Consider the following 16,513-nt stretch of genomic DNA (forward strand, 5'->3'; position numbering starts at 1 on the left):
CTGCAAGTACACGGATGAGTGCTGATAAATGGGTTCGGTTACGTAGGGGCTATTATGTAAACACCCCTTCACAGCCCGGTTGCTTCCCTGCAACCTGTTATTTTCCACTTTTGCTCACAGAAATAAACGCTGATCATGATTTTCAGGATACATGGAGCATTCAAGTCAATGCAAGCTGGGGAAAACAGGATTACATTTTTCCACTGCCCACCTACATATTAATCCGAGCATAAAACTGAAGTGGATTACAAGGAACTGGCCCTCCCAGGGAGTATAACATTCAAGCCAAAGGTCAGGTTACCTGTGTAGAGCCTTTATTACCCTGCAGAGTCACAGGAGAAATAGGAAAGTGTCCAGCTCACCTCACCATTCAAACATGCGAGTGCAGCTCAGAAATATATCCTGACTTGGCCTACATGCTACACGTCTTTCCAGTCTCCCAGTTTGTGCAAAAAATAGATTTTGCTTCTTTCGTGTAAATCCATGCTTCACATGGAACTGTCAACCCCCAACAAACCATCTTTAAATCTGCAACACACCAATCAGATGAAAATCAGCCCTAAGCGGGCTCTGTTCTGCCACATCTCTACATGGCCATATGGCATTCGCGCTTGTCTAGGATTTCCCCTTACCCCAGTAATCCAAGGAATTTCAATTTAAATCCTGTTGACCCCCATCCCCAAACTCCTATGCCACAGCTTCAGATGTCCTTTATAATCTACAATTCTGTAATGTACAGCATAGTTTGGAAGAGTCTTAAAAACTGGTGTCTTCTACAGCGTACAAAAATGAATAACTAGGTCCAGGAAGACATATAAAACACTTATAGGCATACACATACCATGCATAAAGAAAAGGCATTTAAAGAATCTTCCCATTAAATGGCATTTAAAGAATCTACCTTTTCTGCTCTCACTTGCTCAGCCTTATTCCGACATTCAGATTACAACCTGAAATCATTCCAACCTCATCCTATCCAAATTATCCACTTAGATTATTTCAAACTCTTCTCGTGCCAAACACCCACCATTGTTTCCCTGCACGCGCATGTTACTTCGTTTAGCAGACGTTTTTCTCGAAAGTGACTTCCAATGAACACTATGTAGTGTTATGAGCCCACGCACCTTATTCACCGTGGTGACTTACACTGCTAGATACACTACTTACAATGAGTCACTCATCCACACACCAGTGAAACACACCTTCTCCCTGTCACTCACACACACACTGTGGGTGACTGTTATAGTCATAAATCTGCCAGAACAGTATGTCTTTGGACTGTGGGTGGAAACCAGAGCACCTAGAGGAAACCCACATACACACGGGGAGAACATGCAAACTCCACACAGACTTAGCGGGGATCGAACTCATGTCCACTCGTACCACCCAAGTGCTGTGATTACTACCACGTGTGCTTTTATAACCTGTTGTGTTTCTACTACACAACCACTGTGTAGCACCTCCTCGCCTTACCTCCTCACGCTAAACTTCAGCTAACGGCCCTGTGTCTTTTTTATGTTAGTATCTAATTGCCAAACAGCAGTGAGCCCTTCTGCACATTACAAACGCCAAACAAATGCTGAAGGAAAAGAGAATACGTGGACGGTGGCTACAGGTCAAGGAGACTATAAGGGGAGCTGCCTGACTTCACCTAAACCTGCATAAATAGTGATGAGCTCTGCAGGGGTACTAGGAAATGCTAGAGAAGTCTCTTGAATGGCTGGTCGCACAGGATTGCCTCACCTATCTATGCACGACCCGATTTCAGACGCCATTATAATCACAGTGAAACAGAAAGGCAACAGCCAGGTTTCTGTAACAAACAATTTCACAATCTGAAATACAGATAATGTGCAGCAATGAGCGCTATGTGCTGTTGCTCTATCATGAAATATATGCCCGACTATAAAAATAAAAATTTTGTGGATGTTTGATTCCCGCCTTAAGTTTACTTTGATAAGGCTAGTTATATGATTAGCAATTTGAAGTAAAAAGCCCAATTAAATTTACATTTCCTTCACTGCAGGTCATTACAGAGGGAAGCTGTTTTCTCTAATCCAATTGTTGCCCTTTCTCTAATAAAAAATGACACATCTAATTTAAAATTGGTCAACTCACTAAGCTAATACAATTTTCATGCCCTAGCAAAATGTACAATATACTGCACATAAAGACATACATTTTCATATTAATATGGTTTCCATGCTGAATACAGTGATGACTGAAAAAATATATTAAAATTAAATTTGTACACAGTTGTGGTGATTTGTAATTCAAAAACACAGAAACCACAAAAAACTTCCAAAAACAGAGTGATTATGAATTACAAACATTAATAAAAAAAATCAAGAAATTAGTACTTAATGATCCTACGAAGGACATTGTCTAAGTGGGGTAAAAACTTACCATTACTAGTTATTTGCAGCTACAATTTGCCCATGACAGGTGCCCACACTTGCCCTCCACTCCAGGTGCACACGGCCATGGCTACACCTTACCTCCTTGTACCTGGGCACATCCATGCCTCATATCTACCCCCAGGAGCACATGGACCTGCCAACTCCAGTTGTGTGTCTCGCAAGCCAACAAGCAGCAAGATACATTCTGCACCAAAACATTTCAAAGCCTGTCATTCAGACAAATAACAGACTAAAATTGATTAACATTAACATTGTACCTTCTGAACGAAACTCAGATGGGTAGATGCTTACTGCTAAGCCCACTGATTTACATCATTTTAGCAGGTTTAAACTAAAAATTAAGACTGCAGTATGGCTCATGTTTGTCAAAACAATTAATAACAAAGACATTCTCGAATTTGAGGACAAAAGGAGTGAAGGCAAGGCAGACCAGAGGGTGGTATCACAGCCTTGTAAGACATGAACATATCTTAGGCATTATAAATACACACACTAGAAGTTAGGAAAGAGGTTTGAAAACAACAGGGAAACAAACTGATAGTGAGAGACAGGGAGATGGAGCTCTGACGCAAGCCCAGATAAGGCAGTTCAATGTGACGCAACCCTTCTTAGAAAATCCACTGCTGTGATATTTTTAGGAACAAGTCCATAACCTCCACAGGTCCCTGAAAACAGCAATGCTGCTGCAATAATGTGCATTATCTACAGTACAAGTTGTCGCATCTTCGTGGAGTCGACGTCTGAGGTAAAGGAAACGCAGGCCAACGCCACGAAGGTGTCGAGAACTTTAAAGTGACAACGTGTGAAGGAGATGCCCATCCTCCGTGAGCAAAATGCTCAAGACCAAAAAGAACACCACCTTGAAGTTGTGCTCTTTCTACCAGCAACCAAACCCTTGGTATCATGTTATGCCTCTACAGAGACACTCTTATCCATGTGTAGTGTCTCTGTTGACATGAGTAGCACAACCTTGAGCAACCACATAGAAGTCAAAATGGTTTCTCGCACAACTAGCCAAGAGGCCCCTTGCTGTGCAAGTTACCAAAGGCCAGAGGATGACTGCTACATTTTAGCACAATATGAAAGTAAGGAATATTTATGACCGTCTCCCTGGTGCAGAGCCCAGAGTGGGGGCGTGGGCCACTAGAGGCCCAGGAGCTTTCTGCTGTTCATGAGACGCCTCTGAGGTCCTGTGTATTTGTGTGTCTAATAGCTTCCAGCTGGATATTATACAAGTGGTTCTGCACAGTCTTAACATGATACACAGGGTGGGGTAAAGGGTGGACAGCGGGCTTTAGATACTCTCTCGGTACCACTGCCGTGACAGGCAATATTTCAAACTGAGTTTTTACATTAAAGAATGTAACACTTTTGAGGACAACAACAAATAAAATCAGATGATCTTCTGCTGATTCTCGGAAGATGTTCTAGGGTACATGTGTTTCTAGGGAAATCGGAACGGTTCTCAAAAATGAAACGCTCTTCTTGTACTTGATTAGGATTCATTGTTGACCGTACTAGTTCTGGCTACAATAGGAATGTTAATAACGTTCTAACTGGCATAAAAGTGTACGTCAACAGAACAATTTTTACAGCACTGCCTGGGTCATAACAGCAGACAAAGGCTTTTAATTGAGCCAGTGGTCTGATGGCTGCAAGAGATCAACAGAGCCATCAACGGATCTCTTTCCGCAGTCGCCGCAATAAATAAGGAAATCACTCACCGTTGGGATTCTAAGCCACTGCTCACTGTTAAAATGTCTCATGCAGGTTTCTGTGAGTTTGACTCCGAAGCCTCCCATCACTGCTATCACCTTCCCTGGTATTACTGGCAGTATTTAAAAGGAAAACATTATTGACCACTGTTTCCCATTCAGACCAGTTAATTGAAACAGTCTGCAATTCACTCAGAGCTGTAGGCTTCGTGCACCAAGGGCGGGAAATGACACACTTCATCACGCAGACCAACTCGGTCTTTCTGACATCTGTGCAGCTGTCCGAAGGTCAAACGCTATTTCGTATGCAGCCCTTTTGCCGGTTTTCCAAGAAATCCTGGGAAGAAAACAAATTCTCGTGGGGCAAGATCTGAGAAATGAAAAATCCAGAAAGAGGTGGGAACTGCACCACGAATCTGCTTCGCAGCACTGTCAGACTCCTAGTAGGTTACACTGTGCACTTCGCATTTGGTAACGCGTTCAGAAAGGGAGAGTGGATGAGGACTAAGAATGTAAGCACGATGCTATGATGCATTCGAAGGTGCAAACGACGCGTATGGTTCTAAGCATTTCACAACTATCTTTCCAAGCAGCAGTGAATCTGCCCAAGGTATTTATTAGCTACACCCCCCTCTACCCTTTTGGTTTTCCATTATCCCCCCACAAAACGCAGAAAAGCCGAACCCCATCACAACGTGCCACTACAGTCCCGAGGAAAGTGCTAATGGGTGGAAGTCCTCCATTATGTGCGTCTATGGCCATGTCTCCCTATTTTTCTTTCAGCTACACTGTTATCAGCGCTCAGGTTTCCAGTTCCAAACATGCAGCAGACCGCAGTCCTTTCACACTTCAGGTTTCAAAGCCCATTTTCCAGTGCCTGTGGGAGTGCGTACAGCCAGGGACCACCCAGCTTCACCTGGGCCCAAGACTCCCCCTGCCTCGCGGCAGCAGACATGCCAAAACTCCTCGATGGAACCATGCGGTACTGGGCATTTAGCTGATAAAGTGTATGAGAAAGCGTTCGAGTGTGACTGTATTGCATAATCATTAACTGGTCCCAAGTACTGTACAATGCATACCACATACTCCAGCGACAGTCGTTTGCACCATACATACCTTAAACATACTACTATTAATAGTACATATTATCATTAAAACCCTTTCAAAAAACTTGTGCAAAACGTGCGTGATGCATTTAATTCTATTTACATCAGGTTTATGCAGTGCACTGTAACACTGCCTGCAATTTTGCACCCACTGTACTGCTGCATTACAGAGAAGAAGCCTTCATTAGCTGAACAGGCTGACTGAGAGAGCTAAGTTGGGCACCTGGCCAGGTAAACACTGCTGTTCTCGGTGATAAGGTGCCACAGAACCGTCGGTGGCCAGAGAAAGGCAGGACCTCAGAGGAGCACTGCGTTGGATCCATGGTTCATTCGCCAGCACGGCTGCAGCATCCAAAGACACAGCACACAACGAGCCTCGACAACTTGGACAACTTGTCTCTGTATTTTTTCTATACATTTTCACTGATAAATAAAGAGGATAACCACGATAATAAATGAAATGCAACGGACAGGTTTTCACAGGTTTTTGCTGATTCTGGAATTCTTTTGGGATATCACAGCAAATTTAGGACATTTTCCACAATGATGAAGAACGGTGGCTTACCATGTAAATGCAGGATCACAAAAATTTCCAGGACAGAAGGATCTCGGGAGTGGTTTCTCAAACCTAGAATTCCCTACCTCTTTATTTGCTCCAACAAACATAGTACCCATGCTGTCCCCACGGTCCTTACTATCTTCACGCATTGCTCAGACCTAATCTCATCTATTGGGAAAACACATAGAAGTGAAATGCTAGATAGGGGAAAAATACATTGGTTTGACGTGGCAATGATGCTGTAACATCACTTTTTTAGCCAGAACACTGTGACTGAAACAGTCTCTGGGCACTGTTAAAACCAAGGCCCTACATGAGTGCTTAGGAAATCTCAGGTAGTCACATCTGGCATTAGCCAGCGTGAAGCCTCTAAGTGCTACAACTGGGACGGCCTCACATCGCAGCACCTTCTTATCCCATCGCTAATCCAAGCGTAGACTGACAGTCCCCTCACAAAACACAATAGTTAATCAACCGCATTTTGCTCTCATTCAAAAAAAATCTCCAACAGAAATGGAAAATACAGCTGTTGAAAAATAGCAGCAAGACAGGAAACATGGGGGAAAGTGTCTATTTATAGAGACAACAGTGTGAACCAGCATGAGCCAAAGAATCTTTACTCCTACTGGTGTTACTGTCTTGGAACAATATTAATACTATAAGTTGTAAACTGCTTTGGAGGAAAGCATCTGCCAGATGAATACTGTAAATGTAATACTACAGAAAGGAGGAGTGTAACAAGGAACACATTACAGGAAAGACTAGTTCTGAACACTGAGGAAGATTAAAACATTTAGCATCAGAATCAGAATTGGAATGTGCCATTGAATCAATGTATAATGATTAACACATTATTTCGGAAGAACTTTGCAGAAATACACCTAAACACAATGACAAAAGAATTTTATGATCAGGCGCGTAACAGTCGCCTGGTTCTGAATACTGTTTAGACAGCTAACTAGGTAAAGGTTTTCAATGGATTTTAGCAGCGTTAAAATGAACAAAACATACTAGTTTTAAAAAATTTACAAAAATATTAAGCTGATTCCAGTGTTACATGTGAAATCACTGACCTACCTTATCTAGCCGGCCAACAGCATGAGTCAAACATGCATTTTAAAAAGTCCCTAGTTTACGTGACAACACAAAATGAAAATTAAAAATGTGCAAATCACTAATATTTTTGAAACAGACAAGAAAACAGCCCTCCCACTTTGATCCAGTCATCCATGAAGGGACCACAAGAAAGACCACTGTAAATGAAGGCCAAAATGGGTGGCAAAGAGAGGGATAAAAATGGGACTGGCGGTAAGCAATTCACTGAGAGTATTGTGCAATGTAACCCAGCACAGAAAATGGGAAGACTGGCATTCAAGACGTTGAAGACCAAGGCAGCATGAGGCTGAAGTCGCTGGTCATGCTGTAGAACAACCATCTCATAGCCCCTAAAAGGCAAACTTCATCTGCCACTATGCAACCTCTTACATCACGGACCAAGGCACACATGGTTTCCAGAGCCGGTGCAATTTAGCTGTCAACGATGAGAATGTTGCTTAAATCGAATCTTGCTTGATTATGTAACACCCATAAATAAATCCTGAATCCAAAACACTGAAAGAACTCAAAGCTTTACTTACAGCTTATGAATAGTGCACATGCTTTAGGAAAAGGAAATAACCCAACCAACTCAGAATGTCAAACATAAAAACTACTACAGTATACATAGTATGTTTTTTAACTTAAAGAAAGAAAGCTCAGAATGAGCAACGCTAAACTTTAATTAGTTCTTCAATGCTGCAGAGCAGTACAAAAATGAAGAAGCAGTCCCAATGGTTCAATCCTTGTTGCCAGATCGTTCTGCACAAGACATTCTTCCAACCCAATCTTATGTAGACAAACAAAACACCCACAACTTGAAACGGTCATTCCGTTAATCTGTTACAAACTATCTAATATGGGACACTGGGGACACGCTTGGCCATACACCTCAATAAGTAGATAAACACAGTAACAGTATTCATATGCAGCTCTTGGCAAAACATGGTACTTCTTTTTGTGATGTGAAAGGAAATGTTTGTACATTGAATTTTTATTCCATTGCTGTCATTATGTGTATCTTCCCAGCAGATTCTTATGGTCTTCTTTCCCTCAGGACAACACACTGTAGAGCTGGGAATCTCACCTTTCCCTCAAGCGGCTCCACAATGCATCATGCACATTCAGATATGCGCACCCCCCTACACACACACACAGAAGCAAACAAAAACACACAGAAATAGCCCTACCCTGGGGGATGTAGATCGTACTGGTGTGTGAAACCTGGTGTTTACACTGAGGAAATGATTTTCATTGACTGGGCTTCCTTCCCCTATTCTTCCGCTCCCACTCTCCTCCCACCTCCTCCTTCAACCCCCCACCACCATTGCCCTCTCTCCCCTCCTTCTCCCACAGTCAAGGTCTTCTGTAAGTCACGGGCACAGCTGTGGGGGAGTGGAAGAGCCCACTGCAAAGATCTCAAGGCCCATATTCCAGCCCACCACCTCCACAGCACCTCCTCGTCCCAGTAATCAGAGTCACTTGACTAGGAGTCTGGAGGAAGTGGGACAATGACGACAAACAACACAAAGAGAATTTTAACAAACGATGTCCAACTGAGTGCACCCTAACCCCTGCTCACAACATGGTAGTGAAACTAAATTTTGATCACTCAAAATGAGTAATGTTCTTATTGACATATATACTATTTTAAAGTGGGCCCCAAAAGTTCCCTGATACTACTCAAAAACAAAAAACAAAGAGCAACTTACTATTGCCTTCAGTCACTGCAATTACCCAGTGTATTCACCTATCATCAGCAGGTGGAATTCATAAGACTTGTTTTGACAAATAAGTTTAAGTAATTCATGAAATGCATAGAGGGGTGCAGTGGGTTGGACCAGGTCCTGCTTTCCGGTGGGTCTGGGGTTCGAGTCCTGCTTGGGTTGCCTTGCGAGGGACTGGCGTCCTGTCCTGGATGTGTCCCCTCCCCCTCCAGCCTTGCGCCCTGTGTTGCCGGGTTAGGCTCCAGCTCCCTGCGACCCCATATGGGGCGAGCAGCTTCAGACGATGTGTGTGTGTGTATGATGTCTATAATTTCAAATACGGTTCTTACATTTTGGTAAAAATGGGGACTGAATCACCAAGGCACTGTGTTAGGTGCCACAAGACAAAGTGAGACCAGAGGCTGAAGTAGTGAGTGAGTATACAGATGAATCCCACACTGGTACTTTCATTGGAATGTGGCATTCTGCTGCCCGTAAAACCCAAAGAGGTTTATTAGATGCCAGAAGGCACAACTATGCATCACTGGATTTATCTGTCCCGTTGATCAGTGACACTCTCTCAGTGAATTCTGGGATGTTATGGGCTCACACAAACACACTCACACCGTGTGGATGAAGTCAGAGACTGTTTGAGGTTGGGCCGCATTTGTATGGCAAGATAAAACCACGATGAACATATACAGAGAGTACATGTTGTCACGCCCCCGACAATAAGCGAAGCAGCAACACCTGCCGACAATCAAGGGGACGCAGGATAAAAGCGAGTTCCGTATCCACACACCGATGCGGATTCTTGCAATAGCTGCGCCTTGCAGTCTCAGCGTTCCTGTGTCTAGTGCCTTGCCTGTCTCCTGTTTCTGACCTTAGCCTGTTCTCCTCGACCACGATTTGGATTTCCCGGTTTGTGACGTTCGCCCCACGAAGACCCTCGCCTGTCCCCGACCTTGGTTTCGTCTTGTCCCTGAAATCTGATTACTTGAATAAAACTCACCCGCGCTTGGGTCCTATACTCACCTGTCTCCAGTATCTGTCCCATGACACATGCGATAACAATTCTCATATAAATCCTCTCGCTACTGGTGTGGAACACCACCTCTGACAATGAATGATGACTAGTCTTCTCAAATTTACAGTATATAATCATAGATTTCTGTAACAGTAACCAAGATTTTTATTGTAATACACTCCTCTAAACCACCTTTCTTAAATGTACTCTTGTATTTTAACAGTTGACCCTTGAACAACAAGGGTTTGAACTGCAAGGGTCCACTTATATAAGGATTTTTTTCTAATACTGTATTATGAACATGACTGTAATAATGTTTGCCATAAAAATTTTATAACGATTCATTCATTAGTGTATAGGCTAGGCCACCGTAAGGCAATCATATTGATGCTTCTTCATTATCGATGCATTAATCGTTATACCTGTAAATTAATATGAATTTCTTTTTACATTTTCTTTTCATTTTTGATATCTAGTGTTAGTAATACATACGGCATCTACAGTGTTTTGCATCATATAAGACAATACTGATGTAGGGACTGACGGACAGACAGACAGACAGACAGACGATTCATCTTGTAAACAGACGACGTAAGCTTACGATATCGACAAATACAGTGCAGTACTGTAAATGTATTTTCTCTTCCTTATGATTTTCTTAAGCTTACTTTAAGAATACACTATACAATACATAAAACATACAGAATATGTGTTATTCGACTGTTTATGTTATCGGTAAGGCTTCCGATCAACAGTAGGCTATTAATAATTCGACTATGCGGGGGGTCGGTGCCCCAAACCCCTGCGTTGTTCAAGAGTCAACTGTATTATTAAATATTAATAGTTCAGTATAACAATATTTTATTGAAAAAATAATGTTTAATTATTTAAATTTTGGGGGGGCGCGGTGGCGCAGTGGGTTGGACTGGGTCCTGCTCTCTGGTGGGTCTGGGGTTCGAGTCCCACTTGGGGTGCCTTGCGGCGGACTGGCGTCCCGTCCTGGGTGTGTCCTCTCCCCCTCTGGCCTTACGCCCTGTGTTGCCGGGTAGGCTCCGGCTCCCCGTGACCCCGTATGGGATAAGCGGTTCAGAAAATGTGTGTGTGTGTGTATTTAAATTTTAAGGGGGGCGTGGTGGCGCAGTGGGTTGGACCAGGTCCTGCTCTCCGGTAGGTCTGGGGTTCGAGTCCCGCGTGGGGTGCCTTGCGGCGGACTGGCGTCCTGTCCTGGGTGTGTCCCCTCCCTCTCCGGCCTTACGCCCTGTGTTACCGGGTAGGCTCCGGTTCCCCGCAACCCCGTATGGGACGAGCGGTTCCGAAAATGTGTGTGTGTATTTAAATTTTAAGTTTTAAAGATTGTGCACCATGTACGAGAAATCACTTCTAAACATTTCAAATGGTACAAAAAAAAAAAACAATTAGAATGGTCAATCATCTTTTTTCCAGTTATTACCATTGTATTTTAGCTATAAAAGAACCTTACAATCAGCATTTTAAAGTTTGAGATTCTAAAGCAATATGAGACAGCCAACAGAGTTCAAAAGAGGCCAGATAGAAGGTTCCCAAAATGCAGCAGTCACAAAAACTGCTGAATTATTTAATGCGGCCAGGGAGCAGTGCTGAAATGATGATAGCATATGGCAAACAAAGCAAAAATACATGGAATAAGAGCAACAGTGGGCTTTAGTCAAAGCTCAATGACAGGAAGAGACAGACAGTTAACAGGATTGTTGTTAACAACCACTAAACAACAGGCTCCAAAATTATCACAGAACTGAGTCAACACCAGTGACCCAGTCTCAACAAAAGACATGCGTCATGAGCTTCACAAGGCTCATATTTATGAAACGGTTGTCATTCGGCAACTGCTTGTTTTCAAGGTCAACCCCCAAAAATTTATATTTTGGAGTACTGAGCACAATACCTGGACCACGGAGCAGCTGAGAATGTAATTTAACTTGAAGATCCATACTTTTCCCCTACATCCACAATGCGTCTATGGAGAAAGCCAAAGGATGCCGTAAAAACACGAGTGTGAAGAAATACAATAAACAGCTGATCTTGTGTAGATCATCTAATGTATAGATTTTTATCTCATGGATGTCACTGGGTTTGATGTTTGTGCTTCATGGTTGTATTACATATGAAATGGTTGCAGACATGCATGCCATGATACAAAAACAGTTTCCTCATGATGTTTTCACATTCAAAGGTGATGATGCTCCATACACACCATTAAGCAAATTCAAAGGAAATTTCAAGAAAACTTTGGCACAGCCATATGTCTTCCATGGTCTCCCAATGGCTACATCTAAACATCAATGAAGCTTTATGGGAACTTCTGAAAGCTCTTCCTCCTCCATTCTTCTTAAAAAAACTAGAAGCTTTAATTCACAGTTTAGGACTTACAGCATTCCCAGCAGCACTGAAGCTATTTTGAAGACAAAAGGATGCACCACTCTTTAAAAATACTTTGGTATTCAGACTTGGTGTTTCAGCATTTATGTCAGTATAAACTATTTCCCTTTATGCAGACATTCACTTGCCTGGACTTCCAAGAATTTGTACCACACATCCTGTCACAAGTACTTTGTCATTTTGTTACCTGGATATTAATGTTATTAATGGTTGTTCATATTTTGGAGCGAACTTGTATCAAACCAGGAACATATTATAATTTTTCCTTTAATAAAGTGGGACTAACTTCTTTGCTATCCGGAATCCCACCTTATTAACAGAGTTTCAGGAACGAACTGTACAAATATAGGCAGCAGGTAGCGCTGGTGTGCAGACTGGCTCGGTTCCAGGACAGACTCTGGACCACCTCAACCCTGCATTGGATTAGCTCAGTCACTTAACCAACCAACCAATTTCAATAACCGCTTGTCCCAAGCGGGGTCGCGGCAAGCCAGAGCCTATCCCGGAGACAGTGGGCATAAGGCTAAAAGGGGGGCAGGGGGGCACACCTTGGATGGGACACCAGTCCATCGCAGAGCCACAATTAGGTACCCAGGCACACAACTGTCTGAAGGTACTGGAGCAACTGCAGGTCAAGCACCTTGCTCAAGGGCACTATAACCGGAGGCAGGGATCAAACCAGCAACCACGATGCCACCAGCCACCCCTGCTCAATCATTTACTCACTTTCAATTGCTTGTCCAAACCAGGGTCACAGCAGTCCAGAGCCTATCATGGAGTCACGGGGTGTAGGCTAGTGGGGGTATACCCTAGGCGGGACACCAGTCCATCGCAAGGTCACTGATTCACTATTTTATTGCACTTGTCAAGTTCCTATGAAAACTTTGGTCATGTCAAACAAAAGAATTTCAACTCTAGACAAGAACTTGAGCTCAGAGGTGAACAGTTTAGACATTCTGCTATGTTTCATGTTTCAGTGTATCACTGCAAATGCATTATTAGGGGTTCACCCAATTTTTTCTTGATAAATATACTCAGTGAAGCATGACTTGTCTTTAGGTGAGTAACATTTTTTAACGAAGTATAGAAAATGTCATCCTTCATTCCCCATACCCAAACTCAACATTTTGTTGCTGACTAAGCATGCAAGTAAAATTTTTGCGCCTAATAAAGAACACTAAACTGTAAAAACTGTTGTTTTCTAGCACGTAGGTGACTCGCAAATTCTAATATGTTTCTCTCAGCAATTATCTTTCAGTTAATATTCGGCCACTGTGCAACTTCTCTCTATACACACACATTTTCGGAACCGCTTGTCCCATACGGTGTCGCAGGGAACCGGAGCCTACCCGGTAACACAGGGTGTAAGGCCAGAGGGGACACACCCAGGACGGGACGCCAGTCCATCGCAAGGCACCCCAAGCAGGACTCGAACCCCAGACCCACTGGAGAACAGGACTGTGGTCCAACCCACTGTGCCACTGCGCCCCCCTCTCTCTATATATTTTTAATAAAAAGAAGTATGCATTTTAAGTGCTAAAATCGTGACAAAGGGCAACATTTCTTCTCTTGCTTTGCTACGACTCTTCGCTGTGCAAAGTTCCTGCTGTTTTCACTCTTTTTCCTGTCCACTTGCAGCGGTCGAAGCTACAAAACACAGCAGTCTGATCCCCACCCCACCAAACTAAAGTACAAAGCGCCTCTTGTCTGGGAGGACAGAGGCCTGAGTGATACTGTATTATATTATCATGATATTCTCACAACAGCCAGCTAAGGAGGCCCATTCAACTGGCTGACCTTCAAGCAGGCCCCAGGTCCTTGCCTTAGAACACAGCTCCTCAGGCCCTGGGCCCTCATTGCACCAGCATTCCCACACAGTCACGCTCTTCACCACACACACACGCACACACACACACACACACACACACACACACACACACACACACACGCGCGCGCGCGTGCCCACACAAAGAGGGCTTAAAAAGGGGGTGAACAGGGCTGCTTAATGTAGCAGAGAAAGGAAGATTAAAGTTTTTTATGGTTTGATGTTATAATGGTGATTATTTGGTTAAAATGTTTTACCGAGGAAAAACTTCCCTTATAACGTAAAACAAAAATTCTATTACAAGAATATTTAACTAAAGGCAGGATTAAATCTTTGTGTCAAAAATAAGCAAACGAATGCACAATTCGGCAGATTCAAACGAAAATACTACTTTCTGTTCTCCTTGAACTTCTTGAATATAAAACGCTTTTATATTAATTTTTCTTCTTTGTAAAGATTTGACCATTAACAACTGGCAAATACAATCTCAATATTCAGCAGTGTGAAAAAAATGCCAATTCACATAATTTATTTATCTGAAGCATGTTTAACGTCTACATGTTCTAGTCAAGAAATGTTTTTAGTAGCTTGCCAGAGAAAACAATAAGAAGAAGGATTCAGTGCTACAAGGAAGAAGAGACAGGAAATATATTGTAACCTTTCCAAGGGCCATCAATAATACCCCACTGTAAACAGCATATTTTTCTTCTTCATAAGAAAATATTTCCTCGGGAAATTTTATGAATCAGAAGTAATAGTGACAGAATGTATCATTTTATTTAGATGTTAGAAAGGAACACCGCTCGCTGTCCTGTTTTAAACGGTTTAGCCAAACAATGTCAATGAGGCCAAATCACAGCACATTGATTACATTTAAAGATGCTGCATCACTTAAGAGAGCACCTGATGATGTATTCTATCCATGCTGTGCACACTTTGCTTGGCTCCTGCTTTGCTGCCTTTGGATTAATACGATTAGCAAACTATAACCGTTTACTGAAATGGAGAGTCAAGTAGGCAGTCAATCAAAAATACCGCAAGCCTTAATACAGCCAGAAAACCTCTTCAGTCAAGCTGTGTGAGGCAGAAAATGGAATCCTTGCAACTGAAAAGCTGTAAAAATAAAACAATTTGACAAAGTGTGTCTGAATGTATAGCAACAATGCAGACAACACGTGAACCGACGTAACATTTTGCTGAACTTACTGAATTTTTACAGTTAAGAGAAATACTACAGTTAGAGTAATTTCTTGTGATTTTTCAGTTGAGGAATTAGATGTAGTTTATAAACATTTTCATAACAGTTTACTCATTACTACCCAAAGTGCATGACTTACCCCTTTTAAGGTAATGTGCTGCAGCTCACTGCATATTATTACCTGAATATTTGGCCCTATAATGCAACCATGGTTGAGAAAATACTCAGACCACACCTCTTCCAGTGTCTATTTTCAGTAACAGTTTCAGTTACTGTTAAATCACTGTAAAGTACCTCTAATGATTAATGTACAGCTTATTATGTGTACACATTACAGGAACTTATGCAGGTATAAAGCTGCAAAGTATCGGTGTTGAAAACTACACACCATGTCTTTCATTTATGGCAAGGTGGTGACTTTGCCGTGAGCTCAGGTCAGTGTATTCCTAGACAGACGTACCTTACACAATCCAGGTGACACTCTTCTTCTAAGACACTGAACAAGAAAGGCGTGGCAAAAAAATAAACTGACATCTACAATTAATGCCAACCTAATAATAACACGCTTAATATTTAAACTCAGTTAAATGTTTACCAAAACAATACAAAAGGTACCAGGCATATGCAAAAAAAATCCAAATCAACTGCCCAGATCCAGCACAATGAATAAGATGTTTTAAATGGAGTTGATAAAACGCTAAACCTTGATTAAACCTCTTTTGAAAGTCAGCTATAATTTCCATCTTAGCCACGATTGACAATCTCTAACAGACAACGGCAAAAAAGAAAGCAGGGAATCTAGCTTTTCTACATGAACATATTCTTGCTGTGTGGGCACTGTGCTTAGCTGCCAACTTTCTGTCCATGTACCACCTTCCATCTGCAACATTATCAACCCCCCTCCTTCCCACAAGCTTTCTTACTGTATCTGGGGTATACTGTACAACATTTTTATTTATCTTGCTGATGCTTTTCTCAAAAGCAGCTTACAACGTTAAACTACTTAAAATTATTTACCCATTTACACAGCTGAGTAATTTTTACAGGTGCAATTCAAAGTACCTTGGTCAAAGGTACTGCAGCAGGAGAAGGGATTTGAAGCTGAGTCCTTGAGTGCAGTGCAGTAGCTCCAACCACAAAGCTATAGGTGGTATTTCATCTAGTGTTTAACACCAAATGGCTCTCAGGTATTTAGTTTTAGTATCTTTACATCACATGTATCAAGAACAAAACACAGTCCAGTAAACTAAAACTAACATTGAACACTACAAACAAGACATATACAATGGTACACTGGTCCTTTGCATACTGTCACCATGGCAACAGTCATGTTATATTACTTTGTAATAGCAGCACAGCACTATTTAATGTATTCAATTCAGGTTATTTTCGTACAGCACCTTCCCAACAGGTTGCTGCATAATGCTTAGCAGAGACTAAGACATAC

The 16,513-nt window shown here is 42.3% G+C and overlaps 1 protein-coding gene across 2 annotated transcripts in view; it reads right to left on the reverse strand.

The window, feature by feature from the left end:
• The window catches only part of LOC108918490 (adenylate cyclase type 6-like), a 63,592-nt gene that overhangs the window by 40,237 nt on the left and 6,842 nt on the right, over positions 1–16,513 (reverse strand). The gene's annotated exons all lie outside the window — the stretch shown is intronic.

Source organism: Scleropages formosus, chromosome 22, assembly GCF_900964775.1.
Source record: "Scleropages formosus chromosome 22, fSclFor1.1, whole genome shotgun sequence".
Classification (NCBI taxonomy): Eukaryota; Metazoa; Chordata; class Actinopteri; order Osteoglossiformes; family Osteoglossidae; genus Scleropages; species Scleropages formosus.